The sequence below is a fragment of the Phasianus colchicus genome, chromosome 2 (genome assembly GCF_987193195.1).
Source record: "Phasianus colchicus chromosome 2, bPhaCol1.hap1.1, whole genome shotgun sequence".
Taxonomy (NCBI): domain Eukaryota; kingdom Metazoa; phylum Chordata; class Aves; order Galliformes; family Phasianidae; genus Phasianus; species Phasianus colchicus.
Window position 1 is genome coordinate 38,388,489 of NC_143437.1, and position 26,313 is coordinate 38,414,801.

At 37.7% G+C, this 26,313-nt stretch overlaps 1 protein-coding gene and 1 long non-coding RNA gene across 3 annotated transcripts in view; both read right to left on the reverse strand.

Annotated features, from left to right (window-relative positions):
• The window catches only part of SLC35F3 (solute carrier family 35 member F3), a 147,708-nt gene that overhangs the window by 113,449 nt on the left and 7,946 nt on the right, over positions 1-26,313 (reverse strand). The gene's annotated exons all lie outside the window — the stretch shown is intronic.
• On the reverse strand, positions 2,839-6,879 carry LOC149918967 (uncharacterized). The gene is made up of 4 exons (XR_016464207.1): positions 6,009-6,879; positions 5,691-5,806; positions 5,465-5,597; positions 2,839-3,085 (listed from the first exon to the last, which is right to left on the reverse strand). It is a non-coding gene; the product is annotated as an uncharacterized LOC149918967 (long non-coding RNA).

Genomic DNA, 26,313 nt, shown 5'->3' on the forward strand with positions numbered 1-26,313 from the left:
CCCATAGCAATGATGCAGCTATCTGTTGATCTATAAAGCACTCATGTATTCATTTTTCAGTTTACAACCACACCAAAAGCCTTTTTTTTTCCCCAAGAATGAATGTGGATGCAATCCAAGTTCCTGAGCTGAAGGAAAAAAAAAAAAAAAACACCAACAAAAAACCCACAGGATTTAAGGAATAGACAAAGTTAGCTGATGAACAAATGCAAAATATAAACATGTGGATTTCCAGGCCTTATTCTGTCCATAGCTGGTTGGAGTTGAGAGAGCTGAACACCAAGGGCCAACTCCTAGTTCCGCTCAAGTCAGCTGGAATTTAGCTACTGCCTGTAGCTGAGCTGTGCTTCCCTGAGGTCAGAATTCATCATCTTCTTCACAGGAAGAAGGCTGTTGTACTTGCCTGATGTTTACACTAAATGGAAGTTTTACTGGAGGGTGAGACAAGATGTACAATACATGTTGAAAATACTTTGTTAGAATCTTGTAAGCAGGGACATTTATGAAAGCAAGCACAAGAGTATGACCTAGTGTGGGTGGATGCTGTGTAACAGAGCTTTCACACTGGAACCATAACCCCCAACTCCAGTACAGTGTTGTCTGTGCCAGTCAAGCAGAACATCTGAAGTTTAGCTTTGTTATTGGAGCTTTCCAGAGGAGGGCCACAAACAGAACAAAACTGTAGTCTGCATTGCCTTTGGTAACAAACAGAGGTTTAGAGAATGCTGATACGAGAGCATCAAATTCTGTTCGGTTGTGGTTTACTTCTAACCAAATCCCAAGTGAGAAAGAGAATCCGGAGCATTGTCTGCTATTTGTAGTAATCCAGTCCATCTGCTCTCATTATCACTCACACATATTAAAAAAAAAAAAAAGCGCAAATAATCATGAAACTAGTGTTACTCTAGAAAAATATTCTTAATACTTTCCTCGTCTAAAAAGGTCATAAAAAGCCTCAGGCATGCTCTAATTAATGCAATGTATTTGCAGATGTGCATGTAAGAATCTACTATTTTACCTTATCTGATTAACTAGAGATTCCGCTGCATTCATTTTCTAATTCCCTTTATTAGCCTGCATTTTTCTAAGAGTTTTATTTTCTACTCCTAACCACCTGTCATCCTTTCTAATAATTAATACATAGTTCTATTAACTATACGCTTCACAGACACATTATTTACTCTTTTCTTAATTTGTGAGATATTAAAGATTTACATGTTAAAATGTCCTCAATTTCTGCATTGTCCTTGTTTGCCTTCTCTTCTCTGACAGTAAAGCCTATGAAATTCATCTGCAATGTGTCATGAGTTAAGTTGCAGTAGAAGCATATAGCTTAGAATTTTTGTTCTCACTTATTCTATGTCCCTGAACAAGTAATTATTCAGAATGTAGTAAGAAACACATCTTTTATACCCATATATAGTAATATAAACAAACAAACAAAAAAGCTATTATGAATTCAGTTGCTTTTTTTCAGTGACAAGCTAAGACTTCAGGAATGAAAAAAGTTCAGAACAAATTACTCAGCTGTACACTTCTAGAATAATTGCTACTTTGACAATCATAAGACAGAAAGAAACCTCTGTTTAAAAAGTTTTCTAAAGAACTACACCTTCACATCTGCAAATATAACTGTTCCCACACTTTCCTTGATTTCTACACAATGGCTCATTACTTTTCTAAACCTGACAGGGTCATATGGAGCAACAGAAGGGTTTTTGAATTTGTACTGTTGTCTTTCAGCCACATTTCTGTACTTGAACAAAACACATCCAAAACATAAAATCATTTCTTACCACTTGTATTAAACCTAGACTTAGAACCTGTAGTGTTCTTTGTTATCTTTTGCCCAAACTGGAAATTGTCTAAAATTGCATGCCAAAGGAGCACTAAAAATCAGAACTGAACAGCATTTGGTTCATTTGCAGGAAACCAATACTATGGTATTAGCATTTATTTGTAACTTTCTACTTCTAAAGTAGCCTCACTCATCAAGCTACGTAAAATCATTCTTGTGAGATGCCTGCTACTTGAACTGGTGGAAGAACTGACATCAACTGCATGATTAGCAAAGAGAGAGCATGAGGCATACGCATTTTTAGTTAGCAATTTGCTAACATTGAGGATAGCTGAGACTCATAAATCCCGGAATACATTTACAAACCAAAGACAGAGAATACTGTAACAGAATCAGATATTTCTGTTTTCTCTCCCCTCCAAGAATTGCCCTCATGTCTGACTTTCCTTAGGCTGGGCCTTGAGCAATTGTCTCCACGGACAGTTGCCTTGACTACGCTACCTCAGAAACGGATCTGCTAAGTAGTTCTCTGAACCCCAGTCCTTCCTTTATCTCATAAAAGCAATATGTAAAACAAGTAGAGAAATAAGTTCATAAGTCTATATCATATCAAAATGAATTTATTTAAAAGTTCAATTTTTAGACAGAAGCAAATGTATCTAACTTAAAATATCTGGTTACTTGTGATACGCAAGAGCTTTTAAGAATGAAAAGATGAAGGAAAATGGTAGAATCAGAGAAAACGCAATACTGGGGCAGTCATACTGGATTGATCATCTGAGCTTCTGTCGTAATTACTGAAAAAGTGTAATGTATGCACTGCATTTCAGATAGGTTTTCCCAAAACTCACACAGCTTACTCAGATATACACGATATATACTGATCTGTCCCAGCAAACCCAACAGCGGTCACAAGAAGGAGTAGGAGATCAATCTAACCTTGCAAATTTGTCATTTGTTAGAATTCCTGCAGAGAATTGCCCTTGGCTTGTTTCAAATAAGTAGCTAGAAAAGTTTTAAATGCATCATAGAGACACCTTGTTCCTGAGGCATTATTTTCAGATTTGGTTAAAAAACTCTTTGATTAGCCACATGTTGCTACTAATATTAATCATATTTTTTCTACGTCTAATAAGACATAAAACATTCTATTAGGTACTCTACACACACTGAGTAGAAGTAGTCTTTTCCTAAAGATGTTGCCTCCAAAACCTTTTAAAACATCTTCAGTTGTTTTCAGTAGCAACTGCTCCCGTCACTTGCTGATCATCCAGTGAAAAGCTGATCCTAGTGAAGCAACTGTATGTCAGTGTTCTCAGTTCTATATGTTTAAAAGCAGCACAATGATAATACTACAGCACCACTTACATATCGACAAATTGTTGCTGTAAAAGCTATGAAATATTCTGTGGCTCCAAATGTTTTCTCACAGATAAAGAGAAAAATAGAAGATCTTCAAAGTGCAGGGATTATAAATTCTCAGTTCACAAATCCATCCCTCACCCTGAAATGGCATCATAAAATGTTTTTAAAGAAGCACATCTTAACAAGACTTAGATTGATATAGCTGCGAGCAAAGCATGCAAATAAAAATTAATGCAAGAAGTTTTTTAAAGCAAAACTATTCAGTATCATCCTTGAACTTGATTTTATGCCACCAACTGAAGAGGAAGATTACTTATTTTTGTTGTTTGGTCACATGCAGTTCCCTGTGCAAGTCCCTACTATCTACACCACCTCAGCTTTTCTTTTCTAACAAGTGTACTCTTAGTAGTTCATTCAGATGACAAACAGCCACTATTCAAGATGACAGAGTTCGTTGTGGATAAAGGAATTAGCTACTGCAAACTGTTGCTAATTTTCTGCTCTGGCGTATGTTCTGCAGGCTTTCATGGGGGCTTTAAGCTTAAACCTCTTCTATAAGCTCTATAAAGCTTTAATTGGCTTTTTGATCGTAAAATCCCTACCAGTTTTTATTTCTGGCCTGCTGGATTTGCTGGCATTTAAGTATAATTCAAACTGCTTTCTGCATTCTATATCATTACTGCTCTTAAGGGGCTCAACCACAGTTACCTTTGTGCTCAAATGTAGATCGGTACAGCTTCTCCACCAAGAAAAGAACTGCTAAAACTCCAGGTGCCTACCTTGGCCAAACACCCTGACACACTCTGGACAAACGGCCAGTATTTGCTTCTCATGGGAAAGGTGCTGAGGAAGCACCAGCCGCTCTCTGATTCCCTTGCCAGTTACACTGCCTGGCCAACCACGTTGAATCAAAATATTTTAGCCACTAAGACTATGTTTATCCCCCCACTGTAGACAGTTTCAATATTAATGCCATCATTAATACTAAATCTGAAAGCAAAGATGCAGCAGGAGGGAGCTAACCTGAATAAATATTTATCTTCAGAGTGCTAGAAAAAAATTTATGCACTTCATCTCCCAGTTTCTGCTGGTGGCTCACCTCCCAGACACCACACCTTGACTAAGGAGATGAGCATCTTGCACCTCCTGCCCTTGCAGCTTCTGTGCTTTGTTAGGACCTTCCTCTCCCCACAGGCACCTGGAGCCATCCTGGCATGGCAGGAGGGGCAGTCCCAGACTACATCTGGGCTCTGACAAGTGACCAATTACCCTGACTCACATCCTCTGCTTTCTGTCCAAGCTAGAGCAAGCGGGCTGCACAGCGAGACCTGGCAGCTTCTGCTCCCTGCAGGTCTGCTTATTCACCTTGAATTCCCTGTGAGCTTTCTGGCAACGTCATTAAAATTACCAGGGAAACTTCTCTGACTGAAAAATCAGCAGCAGCACCCCAGTTACGTCTGTTCTAGTATGAATGTGAACTGATTATCTCTGCTGCTGGAATACTTCCACCATTGAGAAAAGCACAATTAATTTCATCTGCTATTCAATATACAAGATGACCTATTAAAAAAACACCTACAAATAATCGCATCAACCAGCACAGTTTTTGCTTATCCCCAAATCACCTTCCTGTGAGCAGATGTCAGACACTTTATAAAAAAAGTTTATGAGCCTGCAGATAGAAGACTAAAGGAAAAATCCTGCTGACCAGTCATAATAGATAACATGCTGCAGCTGCTCAGCAGCATTTCCTTAAATTACTTCCCAGCCCTTGATGCTGAAGGACAATGGGGCCTCGGACAGGATCCATGCCTTCAAACCAAAGCTGCATCAGACAGGTGCTGCTTTTGCAGTGTGCTTAGTTTAAGCAGATCAAAGGAGCTGGCAATACCACATGAGCCAGGAGCAGGACGCTAAAACCAAGCTAAGAATGGATATAGTAGGTGGGGAATAGTTGGACAAGAAAAAAGAGGGCAACAGCAGTGACCAACCAACAAACCAAACCAAAGTGGCAGGGGAGGGAAATGGCCAAAAATATCAAGGTACGAAGATTGTTGCCCCCAGTCACCTCCCAGAATTGTTTTGAATTTACGTCACTTTTAAGAAACAATCTAATTTTTTTCAGAGCTTTAAATTACATGAGCAATTGTACTGCTCCAATTCTAGGTAAACTTCTAGAATGAAGCAAATTGAAAAGGCTGTGTTTTTTGAATGTTGCTATTGTTGAATAATGTTACTTCAATTTACAAAAAAAAAAAAAAAAAAAAGCCTGTGGGCAAAACAGCATGAAACATCACTCACAGTTATTTGTAAAGTCTCCCACAAACTACTTCTATACTGAAAATTAAGCACGTCTGTAATTACTGCAGCATCAGGAGCTAAGATTGTATCGGTTTTTACAAAACCAAGTTCCATCACAACTGAACAGCACAGCCTAAAGAAAGGAAAGTAATTTTGGCTTTCAACTTTTTAGCATAGTTATGGTAAACTTTAAATACAGACAGAACACAATTATTTAAGAACTTACAAGAGGCTCCTGAGTTCACACTCAGACACGTCGATGCAAAATTTCCAAAAGCACTTCAGTGACACAGAAGCTTCCACCTGCAGGTCTTGCTGGAGAACTGTGAATCATCAGCTTCCCTGCCATGCACAAATACAGGATACCACCCAGACCGTTTATTTCTCAAATTTCTCTGTACTGTTTCTGTCATATATAATCTGAGGTTTTCATAGTCAGAAAAGTTAATATAAAGATATATATATTCCACATTTTAGTTTATGAAACACAGAAATAATCAGTCTGCAGATTTATACAGACTGTGCAAATGTGAAAGGAGCTCACCAGAAAATATAAAGGCCAATTATAACAAGCAGACTTAAAAGTATGACTACATCACAGGACCAGGGCATGTAAGTACTCTCTTGAGAAGCTGGCTGTTGAATATCATCCAGAAAATTATGAAAGCCATCTTGCTTCTGATGCTTCTCCTCCTTACCAGGAAAAGAACTCTCTCAAGGAAGAAAACAATAGCCCAGTTGCTGCCTTACCCTACCATAAAAAAATATTAAAAAAATAAATTTAAAAGTGAAGAAATGACGGTTGATGACAACATCAAATACCAATTACATTAGGTGACCAAAGCCTTTCTACACATATTATAGTCCACCACCACAATGGTAGCAGGATGCACTGAGCATCAACCAGGCAAGAAACATTTTAAAGTATTTCTGCAGGAAAGGGAGATTGATATGCATCATAAAGTGACAGAATTTATCAAAGACACGCTGTGCCTGAGACATAGAAGAAAGAAAGACAGTACTGAAACAGTGTTGGAGATATACTAGGGGCATTGATATTAGCACCACTGTGCTCAGCTGCTATCCTCTGTGGAGGGGCTACAGCCAGGAGGGTGCATCATAGCAGATGGAGTGACCCACCAGCAGCGCTCTCCAGGAGCAAGTACTCTGTACACAAGGTCTGATTCCACCCACTGTAACCTGCACACACTGCATATGCAGGCAGTCTTGAAATCTAAGACTGCGGCAGGTCCTTCTTGCTGCTTCAGTTGGGAACACTGACACAAGCATTCAGCACAGGTATGGTTATAGCTGCAGTAGATGTGAAGAACAAAGTGAAGCATCTGGATAGAGTCCAGAGGAGAACATTTGGAACAATCAAAAATCTAGCAGCTGAGAGCTATAGAGAAGCTAACAGGATGAAGGGGGAAAAAAAAAAAAAGGAAATAAAGAGGAGACAGATGAACATGTTATCACTCTGCTAAAACATTAAAAGCTGCTGCAAAGGGGGAAGGGAATAATGATTCTCAATCCATGAGGATAGGAATACAAAGAAGAGCACTTCAGTCACAGCCCAGTCAATCCAGGTTTGACATTTGCTATGAACTGGTCATCACCCTAAAATGTGGGTATGCAACAACAGCGAGCATAGGTGTAGCACAGTTAAATGTTTAGAGGTACTGAAAATGCTTGAAGTCTAAGGGACTTTCTAAGATGATTCTTTTTCCTCACAGTCTCCTTAGAAAAGAGAATTGCTACACAACTAAGTTTCTACATGGGCTTCTATGAGTGATTAATCTTTTAGCTGATGGTGCGTGCCTTCTGAGAGGGTCAGTAAGTCCAGAGGGAGGCTGATGTGTTCACCTGGGCAGAAACATAGATTAGTACGTGTGGCCTTCCATTTTCAAGTACTGCTGTGACAATGAAGCACTGGCATGCCCTGCCATTACTGAAAAACAGCATTCTGTTTGCATTTCCCTCCAGGTTGCCAAGCAACTAACAAACCTTTCAGATTAGTAAATGCAGGAAATATTTTATTTGGAGCCATTTTAATATTCAGCCTGCTGAAGAGCTGATTCATCGACACTTTTCTTCAGATGGGTATAATTAAGCTTTACTCTGTAGTATAAGCTTCTGGTATTGGTAGTTGGTTGAAATTACAGTACATGTGGCAACCATAGGAAAAAACACAGGTTTAATCATCATTTGAAAGGGAAGCAACATTGCTCATCCTCCATCTTCCCAGGGCTCAGGCCTGTATCACACTGGCACTTCACAAAATGGTATTACTGAAATATATACACACTCAATTTTTTGCATATAAAGTTATTCTATTTTCATCTAGAAAACAAGTATAAGAGATGAAAAAAACATGAAAGGCGCATGACTGACTTAGCTGTCATGACTAAATTTATTTGCAATGCACAGTATGCAGGATTTTGATTCTGTTTAGGAACTTTCAACTCATTCCTTAGGAAAAAAACAACAGACAAGCCAATTAATAAACAAGAAGACATGTACTTGCTATCAGTTGCTATCATAGCAACTACTATATGATCAGTTATGCACTGTTAATGATCTCACCTACAATACAGCAAATAATCCAGATCCTTCCTAATTTGTTCTTAAAGTACTAACAGATGTTTTGTGGCAACTGTGCTGCAGTAGTTTAAAATTTCACTGTTTCCAACTCTTTTTTTTTTTTCTTTTTCTTTCCCCACTGTGCTGCTCAGCAGCAGCAGAAAATGTGTACTTACAGCTCACATACTACAACACAGAGCTTTCGTTTCAGGTACCTGAGCTGAAAATACCATTGACAATGGATTTGAGCAAAGAAACTACACTGCAAATGGAGCAGTGCTGAGAAGGTGTATATACTAACTGATCTAACCAAATCAGCCATAGTGAGGCAGTTATGGATGACAGGATCTAAAACTTCTGCACAAGACATGGCCAAGATCTACCCAAAACCTCTTACAGATGCTAAAAAAGTTGCAGGAGTTATTGGTTTGAAATGATGAATGAAAGATATGAAATATTAGCTGTGTTTGCTTGAGGAGAGGCCTTATTGTGGTTCTACAGCTCCTCATGAGGGGAGTGGAGCACTGATCTCTGCTCTGTTGACAGGGTCAAGACCTAAGGAAACAACATGGAACTGCATCAGGAGAGGGTCAGGTTGGGTGTTAGGAAAAGGTTCTTCATCAGAGGACAGTGGACATGGAACAGGCTCCTTAGGGCAGTGGTCACATCCCCAAGTTCCTGGAGCATTTGGACACTGCTCTCAGACATAGAGTTTGGATTTTAGGTGGTGCCATATGGAGCCAAAAGTTGGACTCTATGATCCCTGTAGGTGCCTTCCAACTCAGGATGTTCTGTGATGCCATAATTTGCCCCACAGAACTTAAGATAAAGAAGAACAAAGGAAGTAAGATTAAAACAAAATATTTCTTACAATGATTTCCAAATAGAAACATTAGTACTAAAAACGTGAGCATTTTCTAAGTGATCTCAGCTGATCTAAGAACTTTCCAGTACTGTATTTTGTTCTAATGACAACCATCCAAAAGAGATTTCAATTTTAAATAAAGGTGACGTTTAAAAACAATCACGAGTTCAGCTTTGAAACTGAATTAAAAAGTAAACCAGTGTCTAGAAATACATTTCAGATAAAAACTGAATGCTTTATTTTAAACGTTCTTATTCAGGAAGAGGGAAAGATCACTGGAAACACAGATTTCCTAAATAAATGTTTTTGACCACATTTCTAATTTTTCTAAATGATTTCTGATAAATCTCACAAGATCACAAAGGTTGTGATTTTTCCTATAGAAAACTTCCATATCTTAGAGCAACTGGATGGCCTGTCACGTACAACAATACCCTTCTCTTTGTCCTTTGTCATGGCAACCCAGGAGTAAAATGTCAATAAGGTTATTAGAGAATGCCGATTTAATTAAATCATGTTTGTAAGTATAAGGGGGAAAAAAAGTAAATTGAGATAAGCGTTCAAGCACATTAGCTCTTCTGTAGGCATCAAATACAAGCAACAATCTGAAGCGAAAGGCAGATTAACTGTTGGGAGTAATTAACTTAGGTTAATTGGCTGTAGTGGTTGGTGCCAGTACAGCACAGGACAATGTTCAGCAGATGAGACTGCTGCAGACATCAGTCCTTCTGGAGAAAACAGAAGACAGAGACAGTTACTGTTCCTAGGGTCTAGTGTACTAAGAGGCAACTGGGTCAGAATTTGAGGAAAAACATAATTTATATTATGTTTAAGTCCAATTTCCAGAAGAGACAAGGATTCACCTCACAGACATGTCTCCTAAAGGTATTTCAATGTCTTCAGTTCCCTCTACTTCCTTTCACAGGAATCCCTTGTAACATTTTGAAAATGGCGAAAAAAGGTAGATATGAAACACAAAAAACATCAAACAAAATTCGACTCCTTTAAGCTTTTTCTTTGTATCCCTAGCTGCAGACAGAGGTGAAAAGGAGTAAGAAAGCAACTGGAAAATAAGTTCCTTCTTCTGGAATATGACCACATTTTTCAGGTCCTTGTAACAACACATGCCATTTCTAGGTCTGCTACAGTTTCCTTTACATATTTTCCATAGCATGGGAATAGGGTATTCACACAACAGAGGCTCTGGCATCTCATACTGCAATATCTACAGGCCTCACTTACTACAAAAACAACTTGACTGTTTGGGAGTGAACTACAGCAATCGGTAACCTCTGCAAGATTGCAATAAGTATAACATCTGGTCTCAACCTCAGGACGAGGAGGTATGCTATCAGTCTTGATTATGGGTAAAAAGTCATTATTCATTAAGTTAAATGACCTGGAAAACACAGCAAGCTTGGCTATTTTACAGCAAATGTCTAGGGAGGCTCACTCTTTCCCTGAATTACTCAGACCTTCAGTGTCCTTGATCTATTTGCTTTGTGTCAGACTATGCCACCTGGACAGAAATCTCATCTTTTACTCCTTACACTGCCTTTTAATAACTTATAAGACTCTGCAGAAAGGCACAACTTATTTACATGCCTGAAAACAGTGCATAATCTATTTTTTGAACATGTCATTGGTGGTACAAAAACTCCTCTTCAGGGTAACTTCCTACACAGTGCAGGGCTCAGCAGCTGCTTTGCAAAAGATGTGGTGTCTGCCAGCTGACCAAAGACATTCAACTCCAGGATGATCTCCTAAAACATTTCCTTCCAGCAGGTGTGATACCAATATGCTACTGAATGCATTTCCCTCAGGCAACACTGATTCTGATAATATGTGGAAAATGGCAGAATCGCTGTCCCTTTACTACTTCCAAGTGATGTAAATGCTAAACTAAGAGAGCATCCTCATTGTCCTTCTGTCCTTTCTTCCTTTATTTTTAGTCAAGCTAAATAATGTTTTAAAAAGTAGTCAGTCCTGTTACCTTTCACCCACAAGCTGGTTCCCTCCACTCACCAAATACGTTTCTACCCTTGGGTTTTCTCAGGTTTGATAGAACACAACAAGGAATCATAGAATCATAGAATGGCCTGGATTGAAAAGGACCACAATGATCATCAAGTTTCAACCCTCCTGCTATGTGCAGGTTCACCAACAACCAGACCAGGCTGCCCAAAGCCACATCCAGCCTGGCCTTGAATTCCTCCAGGGCTGGGGCATCCACAACCTCCTTGGGCAATCTGGTCTAGTGGGAGGCATCCCTGCTCATGGCAGAGATGTGTGAACTAAACCTAAAGCTAATGTAAACCATTCTGTGATTTTTTAAAAATTAAGCTGGGTTTTTTTGCCCATATTTCTAAATATTTTATTTGCTTTTACATTATTTCACTGTCCCCACTGCTGTTCTGTAGAACTAATGTTAAATGTGGAACTGTACCAGTAACTTTCTCCAATAATTCTTTTCTCCATTTATTCAGAAATAGTATGCTAAGTTCAGTTTTATGAAAATATACCATTCATTTATCTTTTGATGATATATCCACCCAGAGAACAACTATAGTACTTTTGTAGACAGTGTTCTTTCAAAATTTTGGCCATTACAGCATTAATTGCTTTCTATTAGGCAATTAGGAGGACACCTTCACAGGTACTGATGATTGTGTAATAAGATTTAAAATAACAACATAAAATAAGTTCCAGCAAAACACAATTTTGCAAGAATGTAATCTGAATGCATCACAGAAATGCATCCTCCAAATCCCCTTGACATGCTTGTAACAAAAATATGTAAAGTTATGCAAAATAAACAATTCCTCTACACTAATTGCAAGTACATGATTTCATCAGTTCTAAAACTTAATTATAGAAGCTCTACACAATATTTTGGGTTGGCAACTGATAAATATTCAATTAAGCAATGATATTAAAACCTTGAAGCACTTGTAAAGAACAGTACTGCTGGGAAAGCAATAATGGTACCAACACTTCTAAATGACAAAGAAGTAATTTAGACTCCAGCAATTGACAAGCTGGTCCAACCTTCTGGTTGCATTAATAGTACAGATGTATTAAAACCAAAGATTAACAACAACATCATGTCAGCTGCAGATTATGAAGAAGAGCAGGAATGCTGCAACAGAAGAGTGGCCATGATGTTTAAGAACCATTTAGATAAAGAGGACAAGTAAGTAAGAGCATTTTTGAAAAATGACAGATTTAGGCACATAACTAACTGCTTGGACCCCAATCTCCCCCAAAAAAGGCTCTATGCATATCTTACTGCTTCGAATGCAGAACAAGAAAAAGACAAAAATAATACAGTAGGTCCTAAGTTTTAAAAAATTAAACGTAATCATGAAGGAAGAACCAGAATTTGTCTAAGAAGAAAGAGGGAAAAAAAACAGAACTTCCAGATAAAAGTCTAAATGAAAATTTATTTTGTATTTGTATTAGTAATTCAATAGATCATCTAAAAAGTCCATTAAGGTTAGAGATACTCCTGTCTCCCTGTTCATTTAGAAAAAAACCTTACATCCTAGGTCCAGATTGGAACGAACAAAAATGAAATTATCCATGCTTTTTGTAAGAAGGAAATGTACAGAGGCAGAGAAACAGAAGGGGCTAAGAAGAATCCAAAATACAGCAGCAAAGCAAAAATATTTTAAAAAAAGAAATAGAACAAAACCAATGTCAGATAAACATATATTCACAGTCAATTTATTCCAGTAACCAAGGGAATAAAAAGCAAATAATTTAATGAGTAGTACAACAGTTAACTGGATTCACTGTTCTATTTCATTGTTTCTCTTGTACCAAACCAATGTCACAGTTTATATTCTAGCAGTACACAAAATCTGAAGGTAAGCCACATAGCTAAACCAAACTTTTCTTGCTGCTAACAAAGCATTGCAGTGAAGTGTGCAAGTAAGTGTCGTTTCATAGGTTACTGCTTTAACCAACAAAATGGGTAGGGTCTCAACATCCCAGGAAAGGCAGAATAAAACAAGGAATTCAGCTTGTAAATTGGCACTGAAATCTATCTGTACTTATCCATAAAAGTCCTCTTATAAGAAAGAAAGTATTATTAGCCCAACTGAGCCTGGAAGGGAAGCATTTTCAGGTACTAACGAAAAGAAACTGGTAGAGGGGTAACTAACATAACAGAAAGCAAACAAAGGAAATAATGCTGGTGTCTTCTTTACAAAGAAGTAAAGATGCTTAGAAGGAGATATTAAATAACAGACCATGAAGGGTGTCTCTCTTCACTTTTTTCATTAAGCATAGCTCTACATTCTTTGTGTTTTGCTGGATAACTGAAAAATAATAGGAGCATGAAATCATGACACAACAAAGTACAGCTGCTTCTGACTTCTGCAGCTTCTCATTAAAAAGAAATAGACATTAAGTCAGGTTATTTAAATTTTTTTTGTTTACTTTTAATTTCTGCTTAAATCTGTTTCATATAAACTTGCTACAACAGATGGGATAATCTCTTGCTCTGAACTGATCTTCACAGTACTTCAGAGGTTCCCCAACCACTGCAATCAAACTAGTCACCCTGACCAACCTCGGCTAAAGTATAAAACAAAAACAAACAGACAAAAAGCAAAGAAAAAAACAACCAGAAAACAAAAAGATACCCTGATCCAATTTCTATTTGAGAGTGAGAGATTTTGAAACTTGGAAGGTATATAAGTACAACCCGTTCCTCTTTGGATTTCACTGTTAACTCTCCAATCTGGTTATTTTCATCCATGGAAAACAAAAGACATGACAGCAGACAAGGACCATAGAACCATTTTCCTTTTCTGATTAAAGTGATTGAAGAACTCTAGTTTAAAACAGGAAGCAGTGACCATGGTTTAAGTGATGCTGGCTTACAAACTGCCACCAGTGGGTGAGGCCAAAGACTCATAGGCAGCCTGAGTGCAGCAGTGCCTGCTGTTAGCTCGTTCCAACAGAGAAGAGCTGCCTTCTTCTATGTCCAGACCCTCCTGATCAGCAAAACCTCCTCAACCACTCTCATATTTAGCCTTACCAACTTCTTCCTCACTTCTTCAATTCTGTCTGGACATCATCCATGCTTCTCCTCACACCTTGCATGAGGTCCAGGCAGCTTCTGAGCTGAGAAACATCTGTACCTGGGCCTGTGAGGCCCATGCCACTTCCTCCTCCTCTCCCACCCAGACACAAACTGGCACATCAGCACCAGGAGGTGGCCACTGAGTGGGCTGACACATTCCCTGATTTAGTTCCATAGGCATGGGTGTGAGCAGTATGATCAGAGCCTAAGAGCAGATGCCTATTGAAAAGTATGGGAAACTGGGTGAGCAATCACAGAGCACCCACTCTCTTCATACACATTTTAGCAAGCAGATATCTATGGACTCAAATCAGAAACTGCATCTAGACCAACACTAGCAGCAGATCCATTCTCCATAAACATCTTGGTTCCTTTTTCAACACGTTCTGTTAATTTTTGGCCTCCATATATCCAGGATTATATGACAAAGGTGGAGAAAAGAAAAACTAAAAAATCCAAATAAACTTTTAATGGCTGTTTGAAAGTTGCTCTTTTGACCATTTAATTCAGCATGGAATAAATAATTCTTTTTTTATAGGAAAGATCAGATTAATGATCTTTATTGTAGGCTTCTAATATTGTTTCACATTTCTCACCTTATCTTATTTTGTGTCTTTTCAGATTAAAGCTGCAGTATACTTCTGATAAATTTATTTAAAAATTCCTCTTTAAAAAAAAAAAAACCTAGGATGTCCTTTACACTACATTTGCCATGTCTTTAACAAGTTATAAATACATATAGTCATTTAAATAATGACGTAAATTACTCAGATTCTTAATTAGTAATAGAATTGCTGCTTGACATTTATGATGATTAATCTTTTATATTATGGTTTCATCATGATGCTGTTGGATGAAATAGGAATTTGATGCAGAAATTGCAAAACTAGCATAAAAATGTCATTGTTACATTTAATTGAAATACCCTAAGTGAAGTGGGTTCTTCGGGGCAAAAAGTTAAATTATAGGTATATATTGAATTTTAGAACAGTTCACTTTACATAGAAATTAAGTTATTGTAATAAACAGAACTATTAGCAGTCTGTGTCCAGACACTGCCTCATTTGAGGATCTAGAGTAAGTATATTCTTGGAAAACAAACAACAAAAATAGAACATGGGCTGCATCTTCATTCATAAACCAAAAAGAAACATAAAGCAAAGCAACAACAAAAACACATTATTATCTGCTTCTGAACTTAGTATTTGATTTATTGAATCAAGTGAATTTTTTTCTACTCGTCCAGAAAAGACTACAAACACCAAAGTGGGCTCAGATATTAAAAAAAAAAAAAAAAAAAAAAAAAAAAGCATTCCCAGATAGACTGCTAAGGACAACTAAGGACTCTTTCCTGATTGACACTGCTCAAATCTTTAGCAACAAACAAAGCTGCTGAACTATCGTGTTTTAGAAATTCACTTGTAATTATCTGAATAGATGATAATGTATTTGCTTATTATTTACTTAAAGGGGTTCTTACATAATACATTTATCCCAGGTGTTTAGGGTGAAGATCTCCTTGAGATCGGCCCTGCGGAGAAGGACGTGGGGGTCCTGGTGGATGAGAAGCTGGACATGAGCCAGCAGTGCGCGCTTGCAACCCAGAAGGCCAACTGTGTTCTGGGCTGCATTAAAAAAGGGGTGGGCAACAGGGAGAGGGAGGTGATTGTCCCCCTCTACTCAGCTCTTGTGAGGCACCATCTGCAGTACTGTATCCAGGCTTGGGGCCCCCAGCACAGGAACAATGTGGAGCTCTTGGAGAGGGTCCAGAGGAGGGCCACTAAGATGATCAGAGGGCTGGAGCACCTCACCTATGAGGAAAAGTTGAGGGAACTGGTCTCTTTTAGCTTGGAGAAGAGAAGGCTCTGGGGAGACCTCATTGTAGCCTTCCAGTACTTGAAGGGTATATATAACTGGGAGGGAGGGTATCTGTTTATGTGGCTGGATAGCAATAGGACAAGGGGAATTGTTTTAAACTGAGACAGGAGAGGTTTAGGTGAGATATTAAGAAGAAGTTTTTCACTCAGAGGGTGGCGACGCACTGTAACAGGTTGCCCAAGGAGGTTGTGGATGCCCCATCCCTGGAGGCATTCAAGGCCAGGCTGGATGTGGCTCTGGGCAGCCTGGTCTGGTGGTTGGTGACCCTGCACATAGCAGGGGGGTTGAAACTAGATGATCGTTGTGGTCCTTTTCAACCCAGGCCATTCTACGATATGACATTAAATAATGAAAGTTATGGTTTTTTAAGTTTAAATAAAGAAGAGCAAATGTATTGCCTTTCACCATGCCCATCACTGACACAGTTTCTTAAGGCAAGAACCCACAGTTCTGAAGTTGGAGTCAAGGCACAATTCAATTTTGTTTAAGAAAGTGACATGATTCAATAAACTTTCAAGGGCACAGGCAAGATGCATAGCATACACTCTGCTAAAACAATAGCAAACAAAAAAAAAAAAAAAAAAAAGGGAGATGTCAGGACCACTTTAGGCTTTTGAAAATCTCCTCTTTGTTGTAAAAGGAAGAAAATGCAATGCAGTGTTGCTAACTGAACAAGTCTGTTCATTTTATCCAGACTGCTGCAACCTCCCACTTTCAGATATCATCTCAGCATGCTTCTGAATTGAAGCACCATTTTGTTACTGCACAGCTTTTAGATTGCCTCAGCATGCGTATCCTTAAAAAGACTAAATTCACAGAACATGCAATGAGAAATGTGTTTCAACCATATCATACAGTAGTTAGTCAAGCCTGATACAAAAACAAGAGACATCTTCCTTCTAAATGCTATCATTTGTAGAAGCATGAATTCCAAGGAAAGAAATCCTTCTGGAAGTTAATTCCCAGCATGCTCTCTTACCTTTGCAATGCATGTAGGAACTAAGCCACAGAGGAAAAAAAAAATAATAATAATCACACAGAAGGGAGACATCACGAACAGGCAGAGATTGAAGAGGCTATGATTCAAGCTGTTTATTTCCCATGTTGAGCTGCCTCTATTCCCTGAACATACCTGTTTGCAGGCCAGCTAACCAGGTGTTAAGGAAGAATCCTGCCAAGAACAGCTAGGAGCAAAGGAAAAGTCATTGTGCCGAATTTAGTCCTCTTCCTCTTGAACTTAACACTCACAGCAAATACAGATGTGGTTTAGCTTACTCATAAAAAATGAGATTCTTGTCCATCTCTTCACTAGCCACTTCACATCTCAGAGCCTGACTGCACAAGACATTGTTTCATTTTCTTGCACTTTTCACTTCCACCCTGGGAAAGAATGCACTGTTAAATACTGCTTGTTAATTAACACAGGAATGCATTAGTCACTTTAGAATTATAGAAGCAAAATCAAGAACTCTGTAAAAGACAGACTACCAAGCCATATGCAGGTGACAGACCCAGATTTCACAATGTTTTGAGGTCACCCCCAACACAATGTCACCATCAGATCTCCCCTGAGCTATAACATAAAGGTCCAAGCCATCCCACAGGACACAAAGACATCAGTACTGTACTGTTAGTCACTACCTAATAGCCTTCTACAGCAAACCCAAACAATCGCCTATTTATAGATGTTATAAACAGGAAAGTTCTCTCGAGTACTTTTTTCTGTAAAGAAACAAGAAACATTTATGCAACTAATACAGATGTTTCTTTTCCAGGAAAACCAGGAAAATCCACAATGCGTTGCACGTTAATACGAAACCACAAACAGTTCTCCCTTCCCAGACATGTCATAAGAGCTGTCATTGGACTGCTCTATAGGCACAGCCTCTCTGAGCCAGATCAGAACTACACTGACCCTCAGCAGCAAGACCTGTAGGCACACATTATCAGAATCCAGCTAAACTGGAATTATCAGTATTACATATCTAAAAGCACTGATATTTGAAGTATTTCCCTTGATAGCAAAAAAGCAAAACAATATGAAAGAAGAGTACAAAAAATGGCAGATTGAACAGAGGTGGGCTGACAAACGGCAAAAATAAAAGAATATACCTTATTCCTGGCAAAACCAGCAGCAAAGTTCAAAGCCTCTCTCTATTGCCAAGTTATAGTACTTTTCTAAAAAGCACTGAAGAGAAATATTGAAGAGGTACTCCTTATAGTTAGGGTGTGTGCGCATAAAGGTTTAGGTATAACATGTGGGTTTCGGCTGTTACCAAAGGTGTTTGCCACAAGCTTTATATGAAAATTTCTTTTTCAAAACTCTACAACACTGTGTTGTTTGTTGAGATCAATCCTGTAAGGCAATGTTCGTTAAGCATTCATCAAAATGACATGAGATGCCTAGGTATCAGTATAGCCTTTTTTTTTTCATTTTCAAGACATGGGAATACTTTAGGTTAAGGTCCTTTAACTGGATGAATTTCTCTTGCTCTTACTTCAGACAGGTTTGTTTGCTGTTAGAAGATGCAAGTACGATGATACCATGTTCTGTTATTCTTCGTTTTTCAGTTTAGTCACAAAACAAATACTAATTAGCAAAACATCATTTCACTACCAATTTGCTATCATTATCTAATCCCATTCTACCTTTTCATTCATTCTGAAGTGAATCAGTGAGAAACTCAACAATAATCTCCATTGTATTCTGCATGGCCAAAGAAAATGATCCCATATCACTTATCATGAATTATACAGTACCTTTATGTTATCTCACAGCATTCAGTCAAGCTATCAGATTATTTTATCCAAACCTGTGAGACATCAACTGCCAAAACATTTGTATCAATCATGGAAATTCCCAAGTAGTGGATAGAAACGTAACTTTTCCACAAGTAATACCACTGCAGTAAGTGCTGCAAGTGGTAATGGATTATATCTTAGTGTTATAAAGTCTAGATTTACAGGAGTACCAGCTCAGAGTAAACGTGTCTGACTTAGGATTCGACAAATGAACTCATTGAAATTATACTTTTTAGTTCCAGCATCCAGTCTGTGGATCCCAGAACTTACTGAATAAGAAGTCATTTGTAAATGTCAAAATTCCTCATTATGATTGCAGAAAAAGCTCCCTTAAGTTGTGTTGAAGAGGCATTTATGTAACTGGGGCAAGGCATTTTTTCCATTCAGAAAGTACCTTGTATTATATTTCTGTTTCGTACTCAATGGCACATTACCACTCAGTGTTATCACCACATTATTTCAAATTACACATCTCACATTCAGCATTATGCACCATGTTGTGTTTGTCACAAAAACTTCTGTAGTATTTTGAAATCATTTTTCAATGCACATTTCTGCATTAAAACATCTGCCTCTGAATTCTACTCAGTACCCAAGCTGGGGAACTTTCTGCCATTTTAAATACATTGTGGTTCTTACAGACTTCTTAGCACAACAGCTAAAACAGGCTAAGGTTTAGTCATAGGAAAATAGCACAGCTTTATTTTCTGATGCCTTCCTTCTGCCTTCCTAGACAAGCAGAAGTAGGGTAAAAAGGACATTACATAGACTTCAGGTTTCCTTACTCATTTTTCCATTTTTTCTATGAACACCAAAGAGTGCTGTATGCAGTTCAAAATAACTGCCTGTCAACCCACAATATTCAGTGCTGCAACCACAGAAAAGGCTAAATTAGGACTTCTGTAAGATGCCTTAGATGAACAAATCTATAGCTATGATAAAGACAATAAATTCAGTGCAAAACTAATGGGCTTTATACAAGCAAATGAATTCAGTGATTAGAAATGGAGAGGGAAAATGGGCTGTAAGAACAATCAACCAGTACAAAGAAACTACCCAAAAATGTCAGTGTGGATCATTACATAATGTTCTCTCAGGGTACTTGTTATGAGAAAACTTAACTGTTTCTATTCAAGGACAGTTTTCACCAAGGTAATGCTGTTAAAATCCCAAAAACATAAGCTAGCACTGCAAGCACACAAATTTGTTTGAATCAGTGTGTTTATACCCAAAACAATGAAAAAGTCCAGTGCACTGTAACATCAGGATTACAGTCTTGACTTGGATACATGTGGTTTTATGCATGCACAGACTAAATCACTAAGCAAAGGAAGGGAAAGAGTACTGTGGATTCCTGTCTTGCCTTGCTAAGAACACTCCAAGTGAGGGAAAGGTATCTGAGCCTCGTGTTTAATTTGATCATAAAAATGTGGTACTTACAGTACCACAGATTCTTTTCAAATATTGCATTTGGGATACAGAGTATACCTATCTTTTTTAGACTGGTTATTTTAAGCTGGATTCTACAAGCTTGTGCTGCTTAAGTAGTATTTTATTCCACTGAAATCAACAGAGAATCAGTATAAATAAATCAAATGATGTACTTGATTTGAAGAGTGTTACTTAAGGTAATAGAACTTCTAACAAACAGGATATCAAAGGTCTAATTTTGGTGCTATCACGCCTAATTGCTCAGAAACATTACCAACATTTTTTCCCCACATAACTCAAACATCCATCAGCTACTTCAGACAGTTTTCAATTTGCATTAAATAAATTGCGAAGAACCCCCTGTCACAAGGATTTTGCCTTATATATAGATGGACTGTTGTATCAAACTTAATTTCTCTACACATGTGAATTACTTTGGATTACATTACATCCTGGAAAACTGACAAAACCAGAATGATGAAAAAAAGCCAACAAAAATAACGATTATGTTATTATGTTGGGATGCACAAAATGAATTGAGAACTGAATTATTTTGATCCACAATTAAATCATCTACATATGCTCAGAAAAAATATTTGCATTATTTACACAGAAATTGACTTTCAATATGTATAAAACGGCAATGATGAAATCTTCTAGATGACTGTAACTACCATGGACAAACAAAAACAATGTTTTGTGTAATGAAGAATAATACATAGATATTTTCCACAAAATGTTTCATTAACAGTCAGTAGAAATCAGTTATTTGGAGCAAAACAAATAATTTGCATACTGGAAGTTTACATACACAAATTCACAACTTCAGTCACAGCTGCTATGAAGCTTAAGTTACTCATATATACTTTTTTTTCAGGTTGCAGAAACATTTCCTCAGATCTCAGCAGCTCAAAGGAAATACAAGTAGCTGTTACTTAACTGCAGGAAAAAAAGGAATTTGAAGACCCATCCTTTAAATATAAAGCAGATCTATCTTTTAAATATAAAGCAGATGTGTGACTGTACTTACATCCACAGGTATTTTCAGTTATTATTTTGATTATTGGATTAAGTCCATAATATTTATAATATCAGTGTAACATTACTAACTTAAAAATCATGAGAGATGAAAAGTAACTAAGGTTTAAACTTTGTTCAGTAGTTAGTCTCAAAGGCTCATAAAAGCAATGCTGAGAAATATTATTTGAAGTAGGTAATGGTTGGGAATTGCTCCAATTTTAACTCTGAAAAGGTATGTAATGAAAATACACTTAAGAGATAGCAGAGTAATTTAACCTGTAAGACATACATAAACAATGACAAAAAAGGAAGAAAGATCAGGTATTAAAAGGTTGGCTGTTGTCAGATAAATTGTCTAGCTTCAACAATGAGCTCAGCCCTATACAATTCATTTGCTTTTAGTAAAATTAGCTCCTATTGCAGAAAGCAGATTACAGTGCAGCTGTTTTCACCTTGTGCTGAGATATACACATTTGAAGTGAAAGAAGCCTTCCTGCAATGAACTGATGTTTTTGTATCTTCCAATTATATCTCAATGCACAGTGGTTCAGATAGAGTAGTTAATATCTAAGGTACTGACTAATAACAACTCTCTTGGTATAAATCTCTTATTCTTGTACAATTCCTACTGCTGGGCATGCAACTTGGGCTAAGCTTCTGTCAAAACTCCAAAAGAAGTAAATGTTTAAAATCAGATTTGCAACAACATTTGTGATTAAACTGGTTCAAAACAAAAAGAGTTAAGGCTCTGATACTCTTCTCACCTAGCTTAAGGATTTCACTTTTTTATACTTGGGGATCACACACCCACTCTTTAATCGCATGGAAAAAAAGTGAAGAAAACAAAATAATTTATTAGATTGACAGATTAACTACAGTGGAAATGAACTTAGCTGAAAATGAATTTACTGTACATGCTTACATAAACAGTTACAATGGGACTGATTTCAGCTGCAAGCTGGGACCAGATCCAGCCACTGTGCACTTGCATTTGAAAAGTGCAAAAAGGCATTAGAATAGAAGAGATGCTGAGCTTGGGACAGCACATTATGTTTGTGAAAATACTTCAGCTAGTTTACTCCTGAGATTATCTGGAAGTTTTAGAGTGTCCAAGCCTGACAAACTGCCCAGTTTTCACAGACCTATTACAACGACATTGAAATCAGAACCCTAATTTTCCATTCAGACTGCAGTATTCAGCAAGCCATTAGTTGCTCATTTTAGTCAGGCAAAATTTATTTTGGCTTCTTTCAAGACTTTTACCAGTATGAGGACTAAGTAATTTCAATCTCTGAAAATACAACGAAGACATGAATAGTTGACCCAACCATCCAGCTTTGCTTGATAGATTTTGAAGTTTACCAGGAAGTTCTCAATGATGCATTCGGTAGGCTACTTGCACGTTTCTGTAGTGCGATAGTTTAGCAACAACCAGATACCTAATCTGAACATACAACATTGTTACTTCAGTGTCACTTCACGTTTCTTCAGGAAAACACTACGCACTGTTCTGTGCCCACGTTTGCATGGAGGTCTGTTTCAATGTGTTTCTCTCACACCTAAATTGATTGAGTCAGGGTTATCAAAGCCTCACCACTCCCCTTGCTACCTTCCTGTTACTGTTCCAAAAGGCTTCAGCACCAAATCCATCCACTGTCCCCCACACTAGCATAGGTCCTCCTCTGAAATGGAAAGACACTAACAATGATTTAGCATAAACAAAGGAGTGGGGCTTAGGGAACTAGCTATTTTCTGTTTGTTAACAGCCCTATCTGAAGATGTTCTCCTCCTGTTCCATTGCTTCCACTGTGTGCTCTGTTAGAGGTCTCAATCCTCAACTCCTACAACTACAAATAGCTGTAGATGTGTTCTTCCTCCTTGCAACACTCGGCTCTGAGTAGCCAACTTTCTAAACAATAAAAAAAAAAAAGAATAGTCTCTTCTTAATTGCTGTAGATGCTTTCCACCTATGTTGGGACAAGCTATTAAGTGCTAATTAAATACCAACTTTGAGATGAAAGAAAATTAAAATTGCACATCTATTAAAAGAAATCATTATTCTATAATTTAAACAGAGCTTCTCAGGAACATACAATAAAGACCATGTATGGGTAGGTGTAATATGATGCAGTTGCCTTAGGAACAGATAATCAGCACATAAAGCAGAAAGCCAGCTTAAAAGGCAAACTCAAAGACTTAAACCTGACGAGCCTGGCTTGAATAAGGTTAATGCAAGAAATGTCATCGACTAGGCAGGGATTAATCTCATACTTTCTAATTTTCTCATATTTGTGAGCATAAAGCTGAACAATACATTACTTTGAGCAAGGAGCATTCTAGTAGAGATGCTTTTCCCAGTTTCCTTTGTGTAGTAATTTCATCAGGAAGTAAAAGGTTCCTGGGGAGTCATAAGAAAGTCTAGGTTTACACTTTGGAGATTCTGATATAATTCCCACTTCTAATGTATTTTTATTTTGTAGACAAGAGATAATGCACTTCTAAAGAAGTGTAGGATGTTGAGCAATTTGACATGCAGAAAGAAAACATCATCTGCTATATGTCATTTTAAAGTAATATAGCTAGAAAAGATTCCTATAAAGATGCCATGCAAAAATTTTTTCATCTTCTGAACTTTCTGGGAATAAATACAGGATGCCTAATACTGTTTCCAGAACTATTTCCAGTGAAATTCAATTTCTAATATACAGTTAACCAAAAGAGAAGGTCCCAAGTATTGATCCTAATGCGATACTTGTGATCTGTATTTGTTTCTTGTCCCTAGATTTCTCTGCTGAGAACATACTTCTTCACACTGCCATGACTTACATCCCATTTTTGTTTCCATTTGGAGAAATATTAAACAGAAGACTACTCCTCAGTGTACAAAGTCCAAACACATACAGAGCCTTCTACTTGTTGACTTCAAAATTTGCCAGAAGTAAAGGATTTTCTACAGATACTGAACGACATGTGACTAGGGTATAAAGTTTACAACAGCAAAGTATATTTCCTTTCTGCGTGACACAAGAAAAGCAAATACAGAAGTTGTTTATTAAATAAACTAAGCAGCTAGAAAATAACTTTGAACAAGTTTTTGGTTTTGTTTTTCAAAAAAGTAACAGAATAAAATTTCAAATTTCTTCTTCGATTTTTAGCCTTCTGGGACAATTTTTATTCAGGTCTTCAAATGACAGCAAAATAATTTTATGAGCAGGAGCTGGAGGTCAAATTCTATGTTGCACCTGTAAGAGGATTATTATAGGCCTTACAAGCCAACCAGGGAAATACAGTGATTTGAGAGGTATTGGTGCCCTCCTCATACATTCTCCCAGGATAATGCAGCAAGCTGAAAAAAGATAGCCTCCTGAAGTCCCTTGTGCTGTGCAACAGTAGTTCTATTTTTCCATGTTAATTTAAGTACACAAACTCATGTTCATATAGTTAGAGCAGGACTTCAACAGTATGCACACCTTTTCCTAGTTCTACCTTACTTTGTAATTTCTCCAATTTAACTAGCATCTGAAATGTATTTCTTTACATTATAAGCTTCTTGTTTCTGAAAGGAAGAAAGATCCTCAACTGAGTAGTCACCAGGACAGCAGGATATTGTTAAACACTATATAGCCAAAAACAAGTACAGCAGAAAGACAAGGAAAAACACATTTGCTGTTATTAATTACTCTTCCATGGAATATGCTATCTGAAACCATAAGTGGTAACTATTGTCTAGATACATTTAAGACAATTACCAGAAAGACTATATTACCATGTTAGTTTGCCCTAAAAAGTACAGGTATTAATGGTTGTATATTTCAATAAATCAACCTCAAAGCTTTCAAAAGACTTGCATGAAGTGAGCAGGAGAACCATTGAAGTCATAAAGCCATGATGAATCTTTATTTCCTGGCAAGTAATGGTGCAAATAGTGGATGAGTGATTTGAATTCTGGCACTACTTCAGCTAGAGTAGAAATCTGTAAGCAGCTAATTGTACTGAATATAAGGATTCAGGACATGACCATGAAGACAGCATCTTGTAAGCTCAAGATCTCAGAAGGGATAGGTAGGCTCTTAATCCACTTTGCACCTGAGCACAAGCCCATGATCCATTCATTCCATTCATGGACCTGGCAAAGCCACGTCACAGTATGCTGGGGCTCACAACAGCATCACTGCCAGCCAGGTTAAAAGTAAAACATATAGACGTGCTCCAGCATAGACAGAAAGCAGACAAGTTCAGCTTCCACACTACTTCGGTACCTTTAGCTGTTGTGTAGGAGACACTGAGGAAAAGCACCAAATCAGTGCTATTTCCAGTGTCAAAGCAGAGAAAGAAAAGATAAAACTCTCTGGAATATTACTATTGAATTACCTCTACTAGCTATTATCCATATGGTAGTAGGATTGTCAGGATTTTGCAACGCTTTTCAAAATGGAAAACAAGGTTGCTCCGTTTGGACGTTAAGGCCTGTTTTCACAAACTATTGCACAAGAGCCAATTACAGCAATGAGAATAGTTAATTGCAAGATCAAGGCCTTACTAGGAAGAATGCAATTTTTTCACTTGCAGCAAGTTACATGCCCTGGTTCTGGAGGAGCTCGAAGAATCAAATTATCTTGCCTTGTACGATGGACTTACTGAGCTAATATTTCCTGTTGGCTATATGATGTCATCCTTATTTTTCCAAATGTTAAGCCACCTAAATCCCTAAACTACTGAAATAGGCATTATCAGAAAAAGCCTCATTCTTACACTGACCAGAAATAGTAATAGGAAAAAAATACAACTGGATGTAAAAAATAAGACAGATTTGGTACAGAAATGAACCCTATGATTCCTCAAGGCCAGGAGAAAACTGAAGAGTCTGAAATCACTTAAGTGAACTTTTTTTTTCATAAGGGGAGATGGCCAAGTGCAGCATCTAAAGTTTAAAGAAAATGAATTCAGGGAACACCATCCCTGCAATCAGGTTCTACAATAAGGTAGAAAATTATCTGCAGATCATGGTTCCCACCCAGGGAATGGTTAGCCTCGTAGGATCTTTCTCCAAACCAAAGGGCTCATTGTTTTACTGTTCTCAGAGTTGTAATCGTTCACTGGCAATAGCAGAAAGCCTATGGCTTCCACTTGCAAAGAGAGGGCCAGAACTACATCCTCAGATCCTTCAGGGGAGAGCTCTAT